The sequence below is a fragment of the Schistocerca gregaria genome, unplaced genomic scaffold, assembly GCF_023897955.1.
Source record: "Schistocerca gregaria isolate iqSchGreg1 unplaced genomic scaffold, iqSchGreg1.2 ptg000100l, whole genome shotgun sequence".
NCBI classification, from domain to species: domain Eukaryota; kingdom Metazoa; phylum Arthropoda; class Insecta; order Orthoptera; family Acrididae; genus Schistocerca; species Schistocerca gregaria.
The window spans coordinates 1841817-1867072 of record NW_026061715.1 but is presented as its reverse complement, the minus strand read 5'-3'; positions in this window follow the sequence as shown (position 1 = coordinate 1867072).

Sequence of the window (25256 nt, the reverse complement as noted above, 5' to 3'; positions counted from 1 at the left end):
AACCTGAGAAATCCCACCGTTTTCGTCATTTGTTATCGAATCGACTTAAAGCCAGATCGTCACATTGGACGCTCTTCTCTCTGAAACGGTTGTACTTATCGTCTGCAAAGCTATGTCGAGTGCTGCGGTATGTGGAGACACTAAAAGCACCATAGTAGAACACAGATGAAGCTTATAAGTTGATGTAATAGCCAGTAAGAGGTAGTATAATTCAAGTTTAAGGTATCGATTATTAAATTTTTAGCTGGCTTTGGTGCCTTGGACATGAGCTAGAACCTTAAGATTCTGCATGAAAGGAGGACTAGCAGCCGAGATGCATGGGAGAATGTGAAAAGTGTTCATATGTAGTAAAAACCTGAGAAATACGTTCGTTATCGTCATATATTACCGAATCGACTTAAAGCCGGATCGTCACATTGGCCGCTCTTCTCTCTGAAACGGTTGTACTTATCGTCTGAAAAGCTATGTCGCGTGCTGCGGTATGTGGAGACACTAAAATCACCTTAGTAGGACTCAGATGAAGCTTCTAAGTTGATGTAATAGCCAGTAAGAAGTAGTACAATTCAAGTTTTAGGTATCGATTATTGACTTTTTAGCTGGCTTTGGTGCCTTGGATATGATCTAGGACCCTAAGAATCTGCATGAGAGGGAGACTAGCAGAAAAGTTGCATGGGAGAATGTGAAATGTGCTCATATGTAGTATTAACCTGAGAAATCCGTCCGTTTTCGTCTTTTGTTATCGAGTCGACTAAAGGCCAGATCGTAACATTGTCCGCCCTTCTCTCTGAAACGGCTGTACTTATCGTCTGAAAGCTATGTCGCGTGCTGCGGTATGCGGAGACACTAAAAGCACCATAGTAGAACACAGATGAAGCTTCTAAGTTGATCTAATAGCCAGTAAGAAGTAGTACAATTCCAGTTTTAGGTATCGATTATTGACTTTTTAGCTGGCTTTGGTGCCTTGGACATGAGCTAGGACCTTAAGAATCTGCATGAAAGCGGGACTAGCAGCCGAGTTGCACTGGAGAATGTGAAAAGTGTTAATATGGAGTAAAAACCTGAGAAATCCGTCCGTTTTCGTTGTTTGATATAGAATCGACTTAAAGCCTGATCGTCACATTGGGCGCTCTTCTCTCTGAAACGGTTGCACTTATCGTCTGCAAAGCTATGTCGCGTGCTGCAGTATGCGGAGAAACTAAAAGCAGCATAGTAGAACACAGATGAAGCTTCTAAGTTGATGTAATAGCTAGTAAGAAGTATTACAATTGAAATTTTAGATATCGATTATTAAATTTTAGCTGGATTTGGTGCCTTGGACATGAGCTAGGACCTTAAGATTCTGCATGAAAGGAGGACTAGCAGCCGAGTTGCACGGGAGTAAGTGAAAAGTGTTCATATGTAGTAAAAACCCGAGAAATCCGTACGTTTTCGTCATTGGTTATCGAATCGTCTTAAAGCCAGATCGTCACATTGGCCGCTCTTTTCTCTGAAACGGTTGTATTTATCGTCTGCAAAGCTATGTCGAGTGCTGCGGTATGTGGAGACACTAAAATCACCATAGTAGAACACAGATGAAGCTTCTAAGTTGATGTAATAGCCAGTAAGAGGTAGTACAATTCAAGTTTTAGGTATCGATTATTGACGTTTTAGCTGGCTTTCGTGACTTGGACATGAGCTAGGACCTTAAGATTCTGCATGAAAGGAGGACTAGCAGCTGACTTGCCTGGGAGGATATGAAAAGTCTTCATATGTAGTAAAAACCTGAGAAATCCGTCCGTTTTCGTCATTTTTTATGGAATCGTCTTAAAGCCAGGTCGTCACATTGGCATCTCTTCTCTCTGAAACGGTTGTACATATCGTCTGCAAAGCTATGTCGCGTGCTGCGGTATGTGGAGACACTAAAAGCACCATACTAGAACACAGATGAAGCTTCTATGTTGATGTCATAGCTAGTAAGAAGTAGTAAAATTGAAATTTTAGATATCGATTATTGACTTTTTAGCTGGCTTTGGTGCCTTGGACATGAGCTAGGACCATAAGATTCGGCATGAAAGGAGGACTAGCAGCCGAGTTGCACGGGAGAATGTGAAAAGTGTTCATATGTAGTAAAAATCTGAGAAATCCGTCCGTTTTCGTCATTTGTTATCGAATCGACTTAAAGCCAGATCGTCACATTGGCCACTCTTCTCTCTGAAACGGTTGTACTTATCGTCTGCAAAGCTATGTCGCGTGCTGCGGTATGCGGAGACACCAAAATAACCATAGTAGAACACAGATGAAGCTTCTAAGTTGATGTAATAGCCAGTAAGAAGTAGTACAATTCAAGATTTGGGCATCGATTACTGAATTTTTTGCTGGCTTTGGTGCCTTGGACATGAGCTAGGATCTTAAGATTCGGCATGAAAGGAGGACTAGCAGCCGAGTTGCACGGGAGAATGTGAAAAGTGTTCATATGTAATAAAAACCTGAGAAATCCGTCCGTTTTCGTCATTTGTTATCGAATCGACTTAAAGCCAGATCGTCACATTGTACGCTCTTCTCTCTGAAACGGTTGTACTTATCGTCTGCAAAGCTATGTCGCGTGCTGCGGTATGCGGAGACACTAAAAGCACCATAGTAGAACACAGATGAAGCTTCTAAGATGATGTAATAGCCAGTAAGATTTAGTACAATACCAGTTTTAGGTATCGATTATTAAGTGTTTAGCTGGCTTTGGTGCCTTGCACATGAGCTAGGACCTTAAGATTCTCCATGAAAGGAGGACTAGCAGCCGAATTGCATGGGAGATTGTGAAAAGTGTTCATATGTAGTAAAAACCTGAGAAATCCGTCCGTTTTCGTCATTTTTTATGGAATCGACTTAAAGCCAGGTCGTCACATTGGCATCTATTCTCTCTGAAACGGTTGTACATATCGTCTGCAAAGCTATGTCGCGTGCTGCGGTATGTGGAGACACTAAAAGCACCATACTAGAACACAGATGAAGCTTCTATGTTGATGTCATAGCTAGTAAGAAGAAGTACAATTGAAATTTTAGATATCGATTATTGACTTTTTAGCTGGCTTTGGTGCCTTGGACATGAGCTAGGATCATAAGATTCGGCATGAAAGGAGGACTAGCAGCCGAGTTGCACTGGAGAATGAGAAAAGTGTTCATATGTAGTAAAAACCTGAGAAATCCGTCCGTTTTCGTCGATTGTTATAGAATCGACTTAAAGCCTGATCGTCACATTGGGCGCTCTTCTCTCTGAAACGGTTGCACTTATCGTCTGCAAAGCTATGTCGCGTGCTGCAGTATGCGGAGACACTAAAAGCAGCATAGTAGAACACAGATGAAGCTTCTAAGTTGATGTAATAGCTAGTAAGAAGTAGTACAATTGAAATTTTAGATATCGATTATTGACTTTTTAGCTGGCTTTGGTGCCTTGGACATGATCTAGGACCTTAAGATTCTGCATGAAAGGAGGACTAGCAGCCGAGTTGCACGGGAGAAAGTGAAAAGTGTTCATATGTAGTAAAAACCCGAGAAATCCGTACGTTTTCGTCATTGGTTATCGAATCGTCTTAAAGCCAGATCGTCACATTGGCCGCTCTTCTCTCTGAAACGGTTGTATTTATCGTCTGCAAAGCTATGTCGAGTGCTGCGGTATGTGGAGACACTAAAATCACCATAGTAGAACTCAGATGAAGCTTCTAAGTTGATGTAATAGCCAGTAAGAGGTAGTACAATTCAAGTTTTAGGTATCGATTATTGAAGTTTTAGCTGGCTTTCGTGACTTGGACATGAGCTAGGACCTTAAGATTCTGCATGACAGGAGGACTAGCAGCTGACTTGCCTGGGAGAATATGAAAAGTGTTCATATGTAGTAAAAACCTGAGAAATCCTTCCGTTTTCGTCATTTGTTATCGAATCGACCTAAAGCCAGATCGTGACATTGGCCGCCCTTCTCTCTGAAACGGTTGTACAATTCGTCTGCAAAGCTATGTCGCGTGCTGCAGTATGCGGAGACACTAAAAGCAGCATAGTAGAACACAGATGAAGCTTCTAAGTTGATGTAATAGCTAGTAAGAAGTAGTACAATTGAAATTTTAGATATCGATTATTGACTTTTTAGCTGGCTTTGGTGCCTTGGACATGAGCTAGGACCTTAAGATTCTGCATGAAAGGAGGACTAGCAGCCGAGCTGCACGTTAGGATGTGAAAAGTTTTCATATGTAGTAAAAACCTGAGAAATCCGTCCATTTTCGTCATTTGTTATCGAATCGACTTAAAGCCGGATCGTCACATTGGCCACTCTTCTCTCTGAAACGGTTGTACTTATCGTCTGCAAAGCTATGTCGCGTGCTGCGGTATGCGGAGACACCAAAATAACCATAGTAGAACACAGATGAAGCTTCTAAGTTGATGTAATAGCCAGTAAGAAGCAGTACAATTCAAGATTTGGGCATCGATTATTGAATTTTTAGCTGGCTTTGGTGCCTTGGACATGAGCTAGGACCTTAAGATTCGGCATGAAAGGAGGACTAGCAGCCGAGTTGCACGGGAGAATGTGAACAGTGTTCATATGTAGTAAAAACCTGAGAAATCCGTCCGTTTTCGTCATTTGTTATCGAATCGACTTAAAGCCAGATCGTCACATTGGCCGCTCTTCTCTCTGAAACGGTTGTACTTATCGTCTGCAAAGCTATGTCACATGCTGTGGTATGCGGAGACACTAAAATCACCATAGTAGGACACAGATAAAGCTTCTAAGTTGATGTAATAGCCAGTAAGAAGTGGTACAATTCAAGTTTTAGGTATCGATTATTGACTTTTTAGCTGGCTTTGGTGCCATGGACATGAGCTATGTCCTTACGAATCTGCATGAGAGGAGCACTAGCAGAAAAGTTGGACAGGAGAATGTGAAAGGTGTTAATATGTAGTATTAACCTGAGAAATCCGTCCGTTTTCGTCTTTTGTTATCGAATCGACTTAAAGCCAGATCGTCACATTGGCCGCTCTTCTCTCTGAAACGGTTGTACTTATCGTCTGCAAATCTATGTCGCGTGCTGCGGTATGTGGAGACACTAAAAGCACCATAGTAGAACACAGATGAAGCTTCTAAGTTGATGTAATAGCTAGTAAGAAGTAGTACAATTTAAATTTTGGATATCGATTATTGACTTTTTAGCTGGCTTTGGTGCCTTGGACATGAGCCAGGACCTTAAGAATGTGCATGAAAGGGGGACTAGCAGCCGAGTTGCACAGGAGAATGTGAAAAGTGTTCATATGTAGTAAAAACCTGAGAAACCCGTCCGTTTTCGTCATTTGTTATCGAATCGACTTAAAGCCAGATCGTCACATTGGCCGCTCTTCTCTCCGAAACGGTTGTACTTATCGTCTGAAAGGTATGTCGCGTACTGCGGTATGCAGAGACACTAAAAGGACCAGAGTAGAGCACAGATGAAGCTTCTAAGATGATGTAATAGCCAGTAAGAATTAGTACAATACCAGTTTTAGGTATCGATTATTGACTTTTTAGCTGGCTTTGGTGCCTTGGACATGAGCTAGGACCTTAAGATTCTGCATGAAAGGAGGACTAGCAGCCGAATTGCACGAGAGAATGTGAAAAGTGTTCATACGTAATAAAAACCTGAGAAATCCGTCCGTTTTCGTCATTTGTTATCGATTCGACTTAAAGCCAGATCGTCACATTGGCCGCTCTTCTCTCTGAAACGGTTGTACTTATCGTCTGCAAAGCTATGTCGCGTGCTGCGGTATGCGGAGACACTAAAAGCACCATAGTAGAACAGAGATGAAGCTTCTAAGATGATGTAATAGCCAGTAAGAATTAGTACAATACCAGTTTTAGGTATCGATTATTAAGTGTTTAGTTGGCTTTGGTGCCTTGCACATGAGCTAGGACCTTAAGATTCTGCATGAAAGTAGGACTAGCAGCCGAATTGCATGGGAGATTGTGAAAAGTGTTCATATGTAGTAAAAACCTGAGAAATCCGTCCGTTTTCGTCATTTTTTATGGAATCGACTTAAAGCCAGGTCGTCACATTGGCATCTCTTCTCTCTGAAACGGTTGTACATATCGTCTGCAAAGCTATGTCGCGTGCTGCGGTATGTGGAGACACTAAAAGCACCATACTAGAACACAGATGAAGCTTCTATGTTGATGTCATAGCTAGTAAGAAGTAGTACAATTGAAATTTTAGATATCGATTATTGACTTTTTAGCTGGCTTTGGTGCCTTGGACATGAGCTAGGACCATAAGATTCGGCATGAAAGGAGGACTAGCAGCCGAGTTGCACGGGAGAATGTGAAAAGTGTTCATATGTAGTAAAAATCTGAGAAATCCGTCCGTTTTCGTCATTTGTTATCGAATCGACTTAAAGCCAGATCGTCACATTGGCCACTCTTCTCTCTGAAACGGTTGTACTTATCGTCTGCAAAGCTATGTCGCGTGCTGCGGTATGTGGAGACACTAAAAGCACCATAGCAGAACACAGATGAAGATTCTAAGTTGATGTAATAGCCAGTAAGAAGTAGTACAATTCAACTTTTAGGTATCGATTATTGACTTTTTACCTGGCTTTGGTGCCTTGGACATGAGCTATGACCTTACGAATCTGCATGAGAGGAGGACTAGCAGAAAAGTTGCACGGGAGAATGTGAAATGTGTTAATATGTAGTTTTAACCTGAGAAATCCGTCCGTTTTCGTCATTTGTTATCGAATCGACTTAAAGCCAGATCGTCACATTGGCCGCTCTTCTCTCTGAAACGGTTGTACTTATCGTCTGCAAAGCTATGTCGTGTGCTGCGGTATGCGGAGACACTAAAAATACCATAGTAAAACACGGATGAAGCTTCTAAGTTGATGTAATAGCCAGTAAGAAGTAGTACAATTCAAGTTTTACTTATCGATTACTGACTTTCAGCTGGCTTTGGTGCCATGGACATGAGCTAGGACCTTAAGATTCTGCATGAAAGGAGGACTAGCAGCCGAGTTGCACGTTAGGATGTGAAAAGTTTTCATATGTAGTAAAAACCTGAGAAATCCGTCCATTTTCGTCATTTGTTATCGAATCGACTTAAAGCCGGATCGTCACATTGGCCACTCTTCTCTCTGAAACGGTTGTACTTATCGTCTTCAAAGCTATGTCGCGTGCTGCGGTATGCGGAGACACCAAAATAACCATAGTAGAACACAGATGAAGCTTCTAAGTTGATGTAATATCCAGTAAGAAGTAGTACAATTCAAGATTTGGGTATCGATTATTGAATTTTTAGCTGGCTTTGGTGCCTTGGACATGAGCTAGGACCTTAAGATTCGGCATGAAAGGAGGACTAGCAGCCGAGTTGCACGGGAGAATGTGAAAAGTGTTCATATGTAGTAAAAACCTGAGAAATCCGTCCGTTTTCGTCATTTGTTATCGAATCGACTTAAAGCCAGATCGTCACATTGGTTGCACTTATCTCTGAAACGGTTGTACTTATCGTCTGCAAAGCTATGTCACATGCTGTGGTATGCGGAGACACTAAAATCACCATAGTAGGACACAGATAAAGCTTCTAAGTTGATGTAATAGCCAGTAAGAAGTGGTACAATTCAAGTTTTAGGTATCGATTATTGACTTTTTAGCTTTCTTTGGTGCCTTGGCATGAGCTAGGACCTTAAGAATGTGCATGAAAGGGGGACTAGCAGCCGAGTTGCACAGGAGAATGTGAAAGGTGTTCATATGTAGTAAAAACCTGAGAAACCCGTCCGTTTTCGTCATTTGTTATCGAATCGACTTAAAGCCAGATCGTCACATTGGCCGCTCTTCTCTCCGAAACGGTTGTACTTATCGTCTGAAAGGTATGTCGCGTGCTGCGGTATGCAGAGACACTAAAAGGACCATAGTAGAACACAGATGAAGCTTCTAAGATGATGTAATAGCCAGTAAGAATTAGTACAATACCAGATTTAGCTATCGATTATTGACTTTTTAGCTGGCTTTGGTGCCTTGGACATGAGCTAGGACCTTAAGATTCTGCATGAAAGGAGGACTAGCAGCCGAATTGCACGGGAGAATGTGAAAAGTGTTCATATGTAATAAAAACCTGAGAAATCCGTCCGTTTTCGTCATTTGTTATCGAATCGACTTAAAGCCAGATCGTCACATTGGCCGCTCTTCTCTCTGAAACGGTTGTACTTATCGTCTGCAAAGCTATGTCGCGTGCTGCGGTATGCGGAGACACTAAAAGCACCATAGTAGAACACAGATGAAGCTTCTAAGATGATGTAATAGCCAGTAAGAATTAGTACAATACCAGTTTTAGGTATCGATTATTAAGTGTTTAGCTGGCTTTGGTGCCTTGCACATGAGCTAGGACCTTAAGATTCTGCATGAAAGGAGGACTAGCAGCCGAATTTCATGGGAGATTGTGAAAAGTGTTCATATGTAGTAAAAACCTGAGAAATCCGTCCGTTTTCGTCATTTTTTATGGAATCGACTTAAAGCCAGGTCGTCACATTGACCGCTCTTCTCTCTGAAACGGTTGTACTTATAGTCTTCAAAGCTATGTCGCGTGCTGCGGTATGTGGAGACACTAAAAGCACCATAGCAGAACACAGATGAAGCTTCTAAGTTGATGTAATAGCCAGTAAGAAGTAGTACAATTCAAGTTTTAGGTATCGATTATTGACTTTTTAGCTGGCTTTGGTGCCTTGGACATGAGCTATGACCTTACGAATCTGCATGAGAGGAGGACTAGCAGAAAAGTTGCACGGGAGAATGTGAAAAGTCTTTACATGTAGTAAAAACCCGAGAAATCCGTCCGTATTCGTCATTTGTTATCGAATCGACTTAAAGCCAGATCGTCACATTGGCCGCTCTTCTCTCTGAAACGGTTGTACTTATCGACTGCAAACCTATGTCGCGTGCTACGGTATGCTGATACACTAAAAGCACCATAGTAGAACACAGATGAAGCTTCTAAGTTGATGTAATAGCCAGGAAGATGTAGTACAATTCAAGTTTTAGGTATCGATTATTGACCTTTTAGCTGGCTTTGGTGCCTTGGACATGAGCTAGGACCTTAACATTCTGCATGAAAATAGGAATTGCAGCCGATTTGCACGGGAGAATGTGAAAAGTGTTCATATGTAGTAAAAACCTGAGAAATCCGTCCGTTTTCGTCATTTGTTATCGAATCGACTATAAGCCAGATCGTCACATTGGCCGCTCTTCTCTCTGAAACGGTTGTACTTATCGTCTGCAAAGCTATGTCGTGTGCTGCGGTATGCGGAGACACTAAAAATACCATAGGAAAACACGGATGAAGCTTCTAAGTTGATGTAATAGCCAGTAAGAAGTAGTACAATTCAAGTTTTACTTATCGATTACTGACTTTCAGCTGGCTTTGGTGCCTTGGACACGAGCTAGGACCTTAAGATTCTGCATGAAAGGAGGACTAGCAGCCGAGTTGCACGGGAGATTGTGAAAAGCGTTCATATGTAGTAAAAACCTGAGAGATCCGTTCGCCATCGTCATTTGTTAACGAATCGACTTAAAGCCAGATCGTCACATTGGCCGCTCTCCTCTCTGAAACGGTTGTACTTATCGTCTGCAAAGCTATGTCGCGTGCTGCGGTATTTAGAGACACTAAATGCACCATAGTAGAACACAGATGAAGGTTCTAAGTTGATGTAATAGCCAGTTAGAAGTAGTACAATTCAAGTTTAAGGTATCGATTATTGACTTTGTAGCTGGCTTTGGTGCCTTGGACATGAGCTAGGACCTTAAGATTCTGCATGAAAGAAGGACTAGCAGCCGAGTTGTACGGGAGAATATGAAAAGTGTTCATATGTAGTAGAAACCTGAGAAATCCATGCGTTTTCGTCATTGGTTATCGATTCGTCTTAAAGCCAGATCGTCACATTGGCTGCTCTTCTCTCTGAAACGGTTGTACTTATCGTCTGCAAAGCTATGTCGCGTGCTGCGGCATGTGGAGACACTAAAAGCACCATAGTAGAACACAGATGAAGGTTCTAAGTTGATGTAATAGCTAGTAAGAGGTAGTACAATTCAAGTTTTAGGTATCGATTATTGACTTGTTAGCTGTCTTTGGTGCCTTGGACATGAGCTAGGACCTTAAGAATCTGCATGAAAGGAGGACTAGCAGCCGAGTTGCACGGGAGGATGTGAATAGTTTTCATATGTAGTAAAAACCTGAGAAATCCGTCCATTTTCGTAATATGTAATCGAATCGACTTAAAACCGGATCGTGACATTGGCCGCTCTTCTCTCTTAACCGGTTGTACTTATCGTCTGTAAAGCTATGTCGCGTGCTGCGGTATGCGGAGACACTAAAATCACCATAGTAGAACACAGGTGAAGCTTCTAAGTTGATGTAATAGCTAGTAAGAAGTAGTACAATTGGAATTTTAGATATCGATTATTGACTTTTTAGCTGGCTTTGGTGCCTTGGACATGAGCTAGGACCTTAAGATTCTGCATGAAAGGAGGACTAGCAGCCGAGTTGCATGGGAGAATGTGAAAAGTGTTCATATGTAGTAAAAACCTGAGAAGTCCGTCCGTTTTGTCATTTGTTATCGAATCGACTTAAAGCCAGATCGTCACATTGGCCGCTCTTCTCTCTGAAACGGTTGTACTTATCGTCTGCAAAGCTATGTCGAGTGCTGCGGTATGTGGAGACACTAAAAGCACCATAGTAGAACACAGATGAAGCTTATAAGTTGATGTAATAGCCAGTAAGAGGTACTACAATTCAAGTTTAAGGTATCGATTATTAAATTTTTAGCTGGCTTTGGTGCCTTGGACATGAGCTAGGACCTTAAGATTCTGCATGAAAGGAGGACTAGCAGCCGAGATGCATGGGAGAATGTGAAAAGTGTTCATATGTAGTAAAAACCTAAGAGATCCGTTCGCCATCGTCATTTGTTAACGAATCGACTTAAAGCCAGATCGTCACATTGGCCGCTCTCCACTCTGAAACGGTTGTACTTATCGTCTGAAAAGCTATGTCGCGTGCTGCGGTATGTGGAGACACTAAAATCACCTTAGTAGGACTCAGATGAAGCTTCTAAGTTGATGTAATAGCCAGTAAGAAGTAGTACAATTCAAGTTTTAGGTATTGATTATTGACTTTTTAGCTGGCTTTGGTGCCGTGGACATGAGCTATGTCCTTACGAATCTGCATGAGAGGAGGACTAGCAGAAAAGTTGGACAGGAGAATGTGAAAGGTGTTAATATGTAGTATTAACCTGAGAAATCCGTCCGTTTTCGTCTTTTGTTATCGAGTCGACTAAAGGCCAGATCGTAACATTGTCCGCCCTTCTCTCTGAAACGGCTGTACTTATCGTCTGAAAGCTATGTCGCGTGCTGCGGTATGCGGAGACACTAAAAGCAGCATAGTAGAACACAGATGAAGCTTCTAAGTTGAGGTAATAGCCAGTAAGAAGTAGTACAATTCAAGTTTTAGGTATCGATTATTGACTTTTTAGCTGGCTTTGGTGCCTTGGACATGAGCTAGGACCCTAAGAATCTGCATCAGAGGGAGACTAGCAGAAAAGTTGCACGGGAGAATGTGAAATGTGCTCATATGTAGTATTAACCTGAGAAATCCTTCCGTTTTCGTCTTTTGTTATCGAGTCGACTAAAGGCCAGATCGTAACATTGTCAGGCCTTCTCTCTGAAACGGCTGTACTTATCGTCTGAAAGCTATGTCGCGTGCTGCGGTATGCGGAGACACTAAAAGCACCATAGTAGAACACAGATGAAGCTTCTAAGTTGATGTAATAGCCAGTAAGAAGTAGTACAATTCCAGTTTTAGGTATCGATTATTGACTTTTTAGCTGGCTTTGGTGCCTTGGACATGAGCTAGGACCTTAAGATTCTGCATGGAAGCAGGACTAGCAGCCGAGTTGCACTGGAGAATGTGAAAAGTGTTCATATGTAGTAAAAACCTGAGAAATCCGTCCGTTTTCGTCGTTTGTTATAGAATCGACTTAAAGCCTGATCGTCACATTGGGCGCTCTTCTCTCTGAAACGGTTGCACTTATCGTCTGCAAAGCTATGTCGCGTGCTGCAGTATGCGGAAACACTAAAAGCAGCATAGTAAAACACAGATGAAGCTTCTAAGTTGATGTAATTGCTAGTAAGAAGTAGTACAATTGAAATTTTAGATATCGATTATTGACTTTTTAGCTGGCTTTGGTGCCTTGGACATGAGCTAGGACCTTAAGATTCTGCTTGAAAGGAGGACTAGCAGCCGAGTTGCACGGGAGAAAGTGAAAAGTGTTCATATGTAGTAAAAACCCGAGAAATCCGTACGTTATCGTCATTGGTTATCGAATCGTCTTAAAGCCAGATCGTCACATTGGCCGCTCTTCTCTCTGAAACGGTTGTATTTATCGTCTGCAAAGCTATGTCGAGTGCTGCGGTATGTGGAGACACTAAAATCACCATAGTAGAACACAGATGAAGCTTCTAAGTTGATGTAATAGCCAGTAAGAGGTAGTACAATTCAAGTTTTAGGTATCGATTATTGACGTTTTAGCTGGCTTTCGTGACTTGGACATGAGCTAGGACCTTAAGATTCTGCATGAAAGGAGGACTAGCAGCTGACTTGCCTGGGAGAATACGAAAAGTGTTCATATGTAGTAAAAACCTGAGAAATCCTTCCGTTTTCGTCATTTGTTATGGAATCGACCTATAGCCAGATCGTGACATTGGCCGCCCTTCTCTCTGAAACGGTTGCACTTATCGTCTGCAAAGCTATGTCGCGTGCTGCAGTATGCGGAGACACTAAAAGCAGCAAAGGAGAACACAGATGAAGCTTCTAAGTTGATGTAATAGCTAGTAAGAAGTAGTACAATTGAAATTTTAGATATCGATTATTGACTTTTTAGCTGGCTTTGGTGCCTTGGACATGAGCTAGGACCTTAAGATTCTGCATGAAAGGAGGACTAGCAGCCGAGTTGCACGGGAGAAAGTGAAAAGTGTTCATATGTAGTAAAAACCCGAGAAATCCGTACGTTTTCGTCATTGGTTATCGAATCGTCTTAAAGCCAGATCGTCACATTGGCCGCTCTTCTCTCTGAAACGGTTGTACTTAACGTCTGCAAAGCTATGTCGAGTGCTGCGGTATGTGGAGACACTAAAATCACCATAGTAGAACACAGATGAAGCTTCTAAGTTGATGTAATAGCCAGTAAGAGGTAGTACAATTCAAGTTTTAGGTATCGATTATTGACGTTTTAGCTGGCTTTCGCGACTTGGACATGAGCTAGGACCTTAAGATTCTGCATGAAAGGAGGACTAGCAGCTGACTTGCCTGGGAGAATATGAAAGGTGTTCATATGTAGTAAAAACCTGAGATATCCTTCCGTTTTCGTCATTTGTTATCGAATCGACCTAAAGCCAGATCGTGACATTGGCCGCCCTTCTCTCTGAAACGGTTGCACTTATCGTCTGCAAAGCTATGTCACGTGCTGCAGTATGCAGAGACACTAAAATCAGTATAGTAGAACACAGATGAAGCTTCTAAGTTGATGTAATAGCTAGTAAGAAGTAGTACAATTGAAATTTTAGATATCGATTATTGACTTTTTAGCTGGCTTTGGTGCCTTGGACATGAGCTAGGACCTTAAGATTCTGCATGAAAGGAGGACTAACAGCCGCCTTGCACGTGAGAATGTAAAAAGTGTTCATATGTAGTAAAAACCTGAGAAATCCGACCGTTTTCGTCATTTGTTATCGAATCGACTTAAAGCCAGATCGTCACATTGGACGCTCTTCCCTCTGAAACGGTTGTACTTATCGTCTGCAAAGCTATGTCGAGTGCTGCGGTATGTGGAGACACTAAAATCACCATAGTAGAACACAGATGAAGCTTCTAAGTTGATGTAATAGCCAGTAAGAGGTAGTACAATTCAAGTTTTAGGTATCGATTATTGACGTTTTAGCTGGCTTTCGCGACTTGGACATGAGCTAGGACCTTAAGATTCTGCATGAAAGGAGGACTAGCAGCTGACTTGCCTGGGAGAATATGAAAAGTGTTCATATGTAGTAAAAACCTGAGATATCCTTCCGTTTTCGTCATTTGTTATCGAATCGACCTAAAGCCAGATCGTGACATTGGCCGCCCTTCTCTCTGAAACGGTTGCACTTATCGTCTGCAAAGCTATGTCACGTGCTGCAGTATGCGGAGACACTAAAATCAGTATAGTAGAACACAGATGAAGCTTCTAAGTTGATGTAATAGCTAGTAAGAAGTAGTACAATTGAAATTTTAGATATCGATTATTGACTTTTTAGCTGGCTTTGGTGCCTTGGACATGAGCTAGGACCTTAAGATTCTGCATGAAAGGAGGACTAACAGCCGCCTTGCACGTGAGAATGTAAAAAGTGTTCATATGTAGAAAAACCTGAGAAATCCGACCGTTTTCGTCTTTTGTTATCGAGTCGACTAAAGGCCAGATCGTAACATTGTCCGCCCTTCTCTCTGAAACGGCTGTACTTATCGTCTGAAAGCTATGTCGCGTGCTGCGGTATGCGGAGACACTAAAAGCACCATAGTAGAACACAGATGAAGCTTCTAAGTTGATGTAATAGCCAGTAAGAAGTAGTACAATTCCAGTTTTAGGTATCGATTATTGAGTTTTTAGCTGGCTTTGGTGCCTTGGACATGAGCTAGGACCTTAAGATTCTGCATGAAAGCGGGACTAGCAGCCGAGTTGCACTGGAGAATGTGAAAAGTGTTAATATGGAGTAAAAACCTAAGAAATCCGTCCGTTTTCGTCGTTTGATATAGAATCGACTTAAAGCCTGATCGTCACATTGGGCGCTCTTCTCTCTGAAACGGTTGCACTTATCGTCTGCAAACCTATGTCGCGTGCTGCAGTATGCGGAGAAACTAAAAGCAGCATATTAGAACACAGATGAAGCTTCTAAGTTGATGTAATAGCTAGTAAGAAGTAGTACAATTGAAATTTTAGATATCGATTATTAACTTTTTAGCTGGCTTTGGTGCCTTGGACATGAGCTAGGACCTTAAGATTCTGCATGAAAGGAGGACTAGCAGCCGAGTTGCACGGGAGTAAGTGAAAAGTGTTCATATGTAGTAAAAACCCGAGAAATCCGTACGTTTTCGTCATTGGTTATCGAATCGTCTTAAAGCCAGATCGTCACATTGGCCACTCTTCTCTCTGAAACGGTTGTATTTATCGTCTGCAAAGCTATGTCGAGTGCTGCGGTATGTGGAGACACTAAAATCACCATAGTAGAACACAGATGAAGCTTCTAAGTTGATGTAATAGCCAGTAAGAGGTAGTACAATTCAAGTTTTAGGTATCGATTATTGACGTTTTAGCTGGCTTTCGTGACTTGGACATGAGCTAGGACCTTAAGATTCTGCATGAAAGGAGGACTAGCAGCTGACTTGCCTGGGAGGATATGAAAAGTGTTCATATGTAGTAAAAACCTGAGAAATCCTTCCGTTTTCGTCATTTGTTATCGAATCGACCTAAAGCCAGATCGTGACATTGGCCGCCCTTCTCTCTGAAACTGTTGCACTTATCGTCTGCAAAGCTATGTCGCGTGCTGCAGTATGCGGAGACACTAAAAGCATCATAGTAGAACACAGATGAAGCTTCTAAGTTGACGTAATAGCTAGTAAGAAGTAGTACAATTGAAATTTTAGATATCGATTATTGACTTTTTAGCTGGCTTTGGTGCCTTGGACATGAGCTAGGACCTTAAGATTCTGCATGAAAGGAGGACTAGCAGCCGAGCTGCACGTTAGGATGTGAAAAGTTTTCATATGTAGTAAAAACCTGAGATATCCGTCCATTTTCGTCATTTGTTATCGAATCGACTTTAAGCCGGATCGTCACATTGGCCACTCTTCTCTCTGAAACGGTTGTACTTATCGTCTGCAAAGCTATGTCGCGTGCTGCGGTATGCGGAGACACCAAAATAAGCATAGTAGAACACAGATGAAGCTTCTAAGTTGATGTAATAGCCAGTAAGAAGTAGTACAATTCAAGATTTGGGCATCGATTATTGAATTTTTTGCTGGCTTTGATGCCTTGGACATGAGCTAGGACCTTAAGATTCGGCATGAAAGGAGGACTAGCAGCCGAGTTGCACGGGAGAATGTGAAAAGTGTTCATATGTAATAAAAACCTGAGAAATCCGTCCGTTTTCGTCATTTGTTATCGAATCGACTTAAAGCCAGATCGTCACATTGTACGCTCTTCTCTCTGAAACGGTTGTACTTATCGTCTGCAAAGCTATGTCGCGTGCTGCGGTATGCGGAGACACTAAAAGCACCATAGTAGAACACAGATGAAGCTTCTAAGATGATGTAATAGCCAGTAAGATTTAGTACAATACCAGTTTTAGGTATCGATTATTAAGTGTTTAGCTGGCTTTGGTGCCTTGCACATGAGCTAGGACCTTAAGATTCTTCATGAAAGGAGGACTAGCAGCCGAATTGCATGGGAGATTGTGAAAAGTGTTCATATGTAGTAAAAACCTGAGAAATCCGTCCGTTTTCGTCATTTTTGTATGGAATCGACTTAAAGCCAGGTCGTCACATTGGCATCTATTCTCTCTGAAACGGTTGTACATATCGTCTGCAAAGCTATGTCGCGTGCTGCGGTATGTGGAGACACTAAAAGCACCATACTAGAACACAGATGAAGCTTCTATGTTGATGTCATAGCTAGTAACGAGAAGTACAATTGAAATTTTAGATATCGATTATTGACTTTTTAGCTGGCTTTGGTGCCTTGGACATGAGCTAGGATCATAAGATTCGGCATGAAAGGAGGACTAGCAGCCGAGTTGCACTGGAGAATGTGAAAAGTGTTCATATGTAGTAAAAACCTGAGAAATCCGTCCGTTTTCGTCGTTTGTTATAGAATCGACTTAAAGCCTGATCGTCACATTGGGCGCTCTTCTCTCTGAAACGGTTGCACTTATCGTCTGCAAAGCTATGTCGCGTGCTGCGGTATGCGGAGACACTAAAAGCACCATAGTAGAACACAGATGAAGCTTCTAAGTTGATGTAATAGCTAGTAAGAAGTAGTACAATTGAAATTTTAGATATCGATTATTGACTTTTTAGCTGGCTTTGGTGCCTTGGACATGAGCTAGGACCTTAAGATTCTGCATGAAAGGAGGACTAGCAGCCGAGCTGCACGTTAGGATGTGAAAAGTTTTCATATGTAGTAAAAACCTGAGAAATCCGTCCATTTTCGTCATTTGTTATCGAATCGACTTAAAGCCGGATCGTCACATTGGCCACTCTTCTCTCTGAAACGGTTGTACTTATCGTCTGCAAAGCTATGTCGCGTGCTGCGGTATGCGGAGACACCAAAATAAGCATAGTAGAACACAGATGAAGCTTCTAAGTTGATGTAATAGCCAGTAAGAAGTAGTACAATTCAAGATTTGGGCATCGATTATTGAATTTTTAGCTGGCTTTGGTGCCTTGGACATGAGCTAGGACCTTAAGATTCGGCATGAAAGGAGGACTAGTAGCCGAGTTGCACGGGAGAATGTGAACAGTGTTCATATGTAGTAAAAACCTGAGAAATCCGTCCGTTTTCGTCATTTGTTATCGAATCGACTTAAAGCCAGATCGTCACATTGGCCGCTCTTCTCTCTGAAACGGTTGTACTTATCGTCTGCAAATCTATGTCGCGTGCTGCGGTATGTGGAGACACTAAAAGCACCATAGTAGAACACAGATGAAGCTTCTAAGTTGATGTAATAGCTAGTAAGAAGTAGTACAATTTAAATTTTAGATATCGATTATTGACTTTTTAGCTGGCTTTGGTGCCTTGGACATGAGCTAGGACCTTAAGAATGTGCATGAAAGTGGGACTAGCAGCCGAGTTGCACAGGAGAATGTGAAAAGTGTTCATATGTAGTAAAAACCTGAGAAATCCGTCCGTTTTCGTCATTTGTTATGGAATCGACTTAAAGCCAGATCGTCACATTGGCCGCTCTTCTCTCTGAAACGGTTGTACTTATCGTCTGCAAAGCTATGTCACATGCTGTGGTATGCGGAGACACTAAAATCACCATAGTAGGACACAGATAAAGCTTCTAAGTTGATGTAATAGCCAGTAAGAAGTGGTACAATTCAAGTTTTAGGTATCGATTATTGACTTTTTAGCTGGCTTTGGTGCCGTGGACATCAGCTATGTCCTTACGAATCTGCATGAGAGGAGCACTAGCAGAAAAGTTGGACAGGAGAATGTGAAAGGTGTTCATATGTAGTAAAAACCTGAGATATCCTTCCGTTTTCGTCATTTGTTATCGAATCGACCTAAAGCCAGATCGTGACATTGGCCGCCCTTCTCTCTGAAACGGTTGCACTTATCGTCTGCAAAGCTATGTCACGTGCTTCAGTATGCGGAGACACTAAAATCAGTATAGTAGAACACAGATGAAGCTTCTAAGTTGATGTAATAGCTAGTAAGAAGTAGTACAAATGAAATTTTAGATATCGATTATTGACTTTTTAGCTGGCTTTGGTGCCTTGGACATGAGCTAGGACCTTAAGAATGTGCATGAAAGTGGGACTAGCAGCCGAGTTGCACAGGAGAATGTGAAAAGTGTTCATATGTAGTAAAAACCTGAGAAATCCGTCCGTTTTCGTCATTTGTTATGGAATCGACTTAAAGCCAGATCGTCACATTGGCCGCTCTTCTCTCTGAAACGGTTGTACTTATCGTCTGCAAAGCTATGTCACATGCTGTGGTATGCGGAGACACTAAAATCACCATAGTAGGACACAGATAAAGCTTCTAAGTTGATGTAATAGCCAGTAAGAAGTGGTACAATTCAAGTTTTAGGTATCGATTATTGACTTTTTAGCTGGCTTTGGTGCCGTGGACATCAGCTATGTCCTTACGAATCTGCATGAGAGGAGCACTAGCAGAAAAGTTGGACAGGAGAATGTGAAAGGTGTTCATATGTAGTAAAAACCTGAGATATCCTTCCGTTTTCGTCATTTGTTATCGAATCGACCTAAAGCCAGATCGTGACATTGGCCGCCCTTCTCTCTGAAACGGTTGCACTTATCGTCTGCAAAGCTATGTCACGTGCTGCAGTATGCGGAGACACTAAAATCAGTATAGTAGAACACAGATGAAGCTTCTAAGTTGATGTAATAGCTAGTAAGAAGTAGTACAATTGAAATTTTAGATATCGATTATTGACTTTTTAGCTGGCTTTGGTGCCTTGGACATGAGCTAGGACCTTAAGATTCTGCATGAAAGGAGGACTAACAGCCGCCTTGCACGTGAGAATGTAAAAAGCGTTCATATGTAGAAAAACCTGAGAAATCCGACCGTTTTCGTCTTTTGTTATCGAGTCGACTAAAGGCCAGATCGTAACATTGTCCGCCCTTCTCTCTGAAACGGCTGTACTTATCGTCTGAAAGCTATGTCGCGTGCTGCGGTATGCGGAGACACTAAAAGCACCATAGTAGAACACAAATTAGGCTTCTAAGTTGATGTAATAGCCAGTAAGAAGTAGTACAATTCCAGTTTTAGGTATCGATTATTGACTTTTTAGCTGGCTTTGGTGCCTTGGACATGAGCTAGGACCTTAAGATTCTGCATGAAAGCGGGACTAGCAGCCGAGTTGCACTGGAGAATGTGAAAAGTGTTAATATGGAGTAAAAACCTGAGAAATCCGTCCGTTTTCGTCGTTTGATATAGAATCGACTTAAAGCCTGATCGTCACATTGGGCGCTCTTCTCTCTGAAACGGTTGCACTTATCGTCTGCAAAGCTATGTCGCGTGCTGCAGTATGCGGAGAAACTAAAAGCAGCATATTAGAACACAGATGAAGCTTCTAAGTTGATGTAATAGCTAGTAAGAAGTAGTACAATTGAAATTTTAGATATCGATTATTAACTTTTTAGCTGGCTTTGGTGCCTTGGACATGAGCTAGGACCTTAAGATTCTGCATGAAAGGAGGACTAGCAGCCGAGTTGCACGGGAGTAAGTGAAAAGTGTTCATATGTAGTAAAAACCCGAGAAATCCGTACGTTTTCGTCATTGGTTCTCGAATCGTCTTAAAGCCAGATCGTCACATTGGCCGCTCTTCTCTCTGAAACGGTTGTATTTATCGTCTGCAAAGCTATGTCGAGTGCTGCGGTATGTGGAGACACTAAAATCACCATAGTAGAACACAGATGAAGCTTCTATGTTGATGTAATAGCCAGTAAGAGGTAGTACAATTCAAGTTTTAGGTATCGATTATTGACGTTTTAGCTGGCTTTCGTGACTTGGACATGAGCTAGGACCTTAAGATTCTGCATGAAAGGAGGACTAGCAGCTGACTTGCCTGGGAGGATATGAAAAGTGTTCATATGTAGTAAAAACCTGAGAAATCCTTCCGTTTTCGTCATTTGTTATCGAATCGACCTAAAGCCAGATCGTGACATTGGCCGCCCTTCTCTCTGAAACTGTTGCACTTATCGTCTGCAAAGCTATGTCGCGTGCTGCAGTATGCGGAGACACTAAAAGCATCATAGTAGAACACAGATGAAGCTTCTAAGTTGACGTAATAGCTAGTAAGAAGTAGTACAATTGAAATTTTAGATATCGATTATTGACTTTTTAGCTGGCTTTGGTGCCTTGGACATGAGCTAGGACCTTAAGATTCTGCATGAAAGGAGGACTAGCAGCCGAGCTGCACGTTAGGATGTGAAAAGTTTTCATATGTAGTAAAAACCTGAGATATCCGTCCATTTTCGTCATTTGTTATCGAATCGACTTAAAGCCGGATCGTCACATTGGCCACTCTTCTCTCTGAAACGGTTGTACTTATCGTCTGCAAAGCTATGTCGCGTGCTGCGGTATGCGGAGACACTAAAAGCACCATAGTAGAACACAGATGAAGCTTCTAAGATGATGTAATAGCCAGTAAGATTTAGTACAATACCAGTTTTAGGTATCGATTATTAAGTGTTTAGCTGGCTTTGGTGCCTTGCACATGAGCTAGGACCTTAAGATTCTCCATGAAAGGAGGACTAGCAGCCGAATTGCATGGGAGATTGTGAAAAGTGTTCATATGTAGTAAAAACCTGAGAAATCCGTCCGTTTTCGTCATTTTTGTATGGAATCGACTTAAAGCCAGGTCGTCACATTGGCATCTATTCTCTCTGAAACGGTTGTAAATATCGTCTGCAAAGCTATGTCGCGTGCTGCGGTATGTGGAGACACTAAAAGCACCATACTAGAACACAGATGAAGCTTCTATGTTGATGTCATAGCTAGTAACGAGAAGTACAATTGAAATTTTAGATATCGATTATTGACTTTTTAGCTGGCTTTGGTGCCTTGGACATGAGCTAGGATCATAAGATTCGGCATGAAAGGAGGACTAGCAGCCGAGTTGCACTGGAGAATGTGAAAAGTGTTCATATGTAGTAAAAACCTGAGAAATCCGTCCGTTTTCGTCGTTTGTTATAGAATCGACTTAAAGCCTGATCGTCACATTGGGCGCTCTTCTCTCTGAAACGGTTGCACTTATCGTCTGCAAAGCTATGTCGCGTGCTGCAGTATGCGGAGACACTAAAAGCAGCATAGTAGAACACAGATGAAGCTTCTAAGTTGATGTAATAGCTAGTAAGAAGTAGTACAATTGAAATTTTAGATATCGATTATTGACTTTTTAGCTGGCTTTGGTGCCTTGGACATGAGCTAGGACCTTAAGATTCTGCATGAAAGGAGGACTAGCAGCCGAGCTGCACGTTAGGATGTGAAAAGTTTTCATATGTAGTAAAAACCTGAGAAATCCGTCCATTTTCGTCATTTGTTATCGAATCGACTTAAAGCCGGATCGTCACATTGGCCACTCTTCTCTCTGAAACGGTTGTACTTATCGTCTGCAAAGCTATGTCGCGTGCTGCGGTATGCGGAGACACCAAAATAACCATAGTAGAACACAGATGAAGCTTCTAAGTTGATGTAATAGCCAGTAAGAAGTAGTACAATTCAAGATTTGGGCATCGATTATTGAATTTTTAGCTGGCTTTGGTGCCTTGGACATGAGCTAGGACCTTAAGATTCGGCATGAAAGGAGGACTAGTAGCCGAGTTGCACGGGAGAATGTGAACAGTGTTCATATGTAGTAAAAACCTGAGAAATCCGTCCGTTTTCATCATTTGTTATCGAATCGACTTAAAGCCAGATCGTCACATTGGCCGCTCTTCTCTCTGAAACGGTTGTACTTATCGTCTGCAAAGCTATGTCACATGCTGTGGTATGCGGAGACACTAAAATCACCATAGTAGGACACAGATAAAGCTTCTAAGTTGATGTAATAGCCAGTAAGAAGTGGTACAATTCAAGTTTTAGGTATCGATTATTGACTTTTTAGCTGGCTTTGGTGCCGTGGACATCAGCTATGTCCTTACGAATCTGCATGAGAGGAGCACTAGCAGAAAAGTTGGACAGGAGAATGTGAAAGGTGTTAATATGTAGTATTAACCTGAGAAATCCGTCCGTTTTCGCCTTTTGTTATCGAATCGACTTAAAGCCAGATCGTCACATTGGCCGCTCTTCTCTCTGAAACGGTTGTACTTATCGTCTGCAAATCTATGTCGCGTGCTGCGGTATGTGGAGACACTAAAAGCACCATAGTAGAACACAGAAGAAGCTTCTAAGTTGATGTAATAGCTAGTAAGAAGTAGTACAATTTAAATTTTAGATATCGATTATTGACTTTTTAGCTGGCTTTGGTGCCTTGGACATGAGCTAGGACCTTAAGAATGTGCATGAAAGTGGGACTAGCAGCCGAGTTGCACAGGAGAATGTGAAAAGTGTTCATATGTAGTAAAAACCTGAGAAACCCGTCCGTTTTCGTCATTTGTTATCGAATCGACTTAAAGCCAGATCGTCACATTGGAAGCTCTTCTCTCCGAAACGGTTGTACTTATCGTCTGAAAGGTATGTCGCGTGCTGCGGTATGCAGAGACACTAAAAGGACCAGAGTAGAACACAGATGAAGCTTCTAAGTTGATGTAATAGCCAGTAAGAAGTAGTACAATTCAAGTTTTAGGTATCGATTATTGACATTTTAGCTGGCTTAGGTGCCTTGGACATGAGCTAGGACCCTAAGAATCTGCACGAGAATGAGACTAGCAGAAAAGTTGCACGGGAGAATGTGAAATGTGCTCATATGTAGTATTAACCCGAGAAATCCGTCCGTTTTCGTCTTTTGTTATCGAGTCGACTAAAGGCCATATCGTAACATTGTCCGCCCTTCTCTCTGAAAGGGCTGTAATTATCGTCTGCAAAGCTATGTCGCGTGCTGCGGTATGTGGAGACACTAAAAGCACCATAGTAGAACAGAGATGAAGCTTCTAAGATGATGTAATAGCCAGTAAGAATTAGTACAATACCAGTTTTAGGTATCGATTATTAAGTGTTTAGTTGGCTTTGGTGCCTTGCACATGAGCTAGGACCTTAAGATTCTGCATGAAAGGCGGACTATCAGCCGAAATGCATGGGAGATTTTGAAAAGTGTTCATATGTAGTAAAAACCTGAGAAATCCGTCCGTTTTCGTCATTTTTTATGGAATCGACTTAAAGCCAGGTCGTCACATTGGCATCTCTTCTCTCTGAAACGGTTGTACATATCGTCTGCAAAGCTATGTCGCGTGCTGCGGTATGTGGAGACACTAAAAGCACCATACTAGAACACAGATGAAGCTTCTATGTTGATGTCATAGCTAGTAAGAAGTAGTACAATTGAAATTTTAGATATCGATTATTGACTTTTTAGCTGGCTTTGGTGCCTTGGACATGAGCTAGGACCATAAGATTCGGCATGAAAGGAGGACTAGCAGCCGAGTTGCACGGGAGAATGTGAAAAGTGTTCATATGTAGTAAAAATCTGAGAAATCCGTCCGTTTTCGTCATTTGTTATCGAATCGACTTAAAGCCAGATCGTCACATTGGCCGCTCTTCTCTCTGAAACGGTTGTACTTATCGTCTGCAAAGCTATGTCGCGTGCTGCGGTATGTGGAGACACTAAAACCACCATAGCAGAACACAGATGAAGCTTCTAAGTTGATGTAATAGCCAGTAAGAAGTAGTACAATTCAAGTTTTAGGTATCGATTATTGACTTTTTAGCTGGCTTTGGTGCCTTGGACATGAGCTATGACCTTACGAATCTGCATGAGAGGAGGACTAGCAGAAAAGTTGCACGGGAGAATGTGAAATGTGTTAATATGTAGTTTTAACCTGAGAAATCCGTCCGTTTTCGTCATTTGTTATCGAATCGACTTAAAGCCAGATCGTCACATTGGCCGCTCTTCTCTCTGAAACGGTTGTACTTATCGTCTGCAAAGCTATGTCGTGTGCTGCGGTATGCGGAGACACTAAAAATACCATAGTAAAACACGGATGAAGCTTCTAAGTTGATGCAATAGCCAGTAAGAAGTAGTACAATTCAAGTTTTACTTATCGATTACTGACTTTCAGCTGGCTTTGTTGCCATGGACATGAGCTAGGACCTTAAGATTCTGCATGAAAGGAGGACTAGCAGCCGAGTTGCACGTTAGGATGTGAAAAGTTTTCATATGTAGTAAAAACCTGAGAAATCCGTCCATTTTCGTCATTTGTTATCGAATCGACTTAAAGCCGGATCGTCACATTGGCCACTCTTCTCTCTGAAACGGTTGTACTTATCGTCTTCAAAGCTATGTCGCGTGCTGCGGTATGCGGAGACACCAAAATAACCATACTAGAACACAGATGAAGCTTCTAAGTTGATGTAATATCCAGTAAGAAGTAGTACAATTCAAGATTTGGGTATCGATTATTGAATTTTTAGCTGGCTTTGGTGCCTTGGACATGAGCTAGGACCTTAAGATTCGGCATGAAAGGAGGACTAGCAGCAGAGTTGCACGGGAGAATGTGAGAAGTGTTCATATGTTGTAAAAACCTGAGAAATCCGTCCGTTTTCGTCATTTGTTATCGAATCGACTTAAAGCCAGATCGTCACATTGGTTGCTCTTCTCTCTGAAACGGTTGTACTTATCGTCTGCAAAGCTATGTCACATGCTGTGGTATGCGGAGACACTAAAATCACCATAGTAGGACACAGATAAAGCTTCTAAGTTGATGTAATAGCCAGTAAGAAGTGGTACAATTCAAGTTTTAGTTATCGATTATTGACTTTTTAGCTTTCTTTGATGCCTTGGACATGAGCTAGGACCT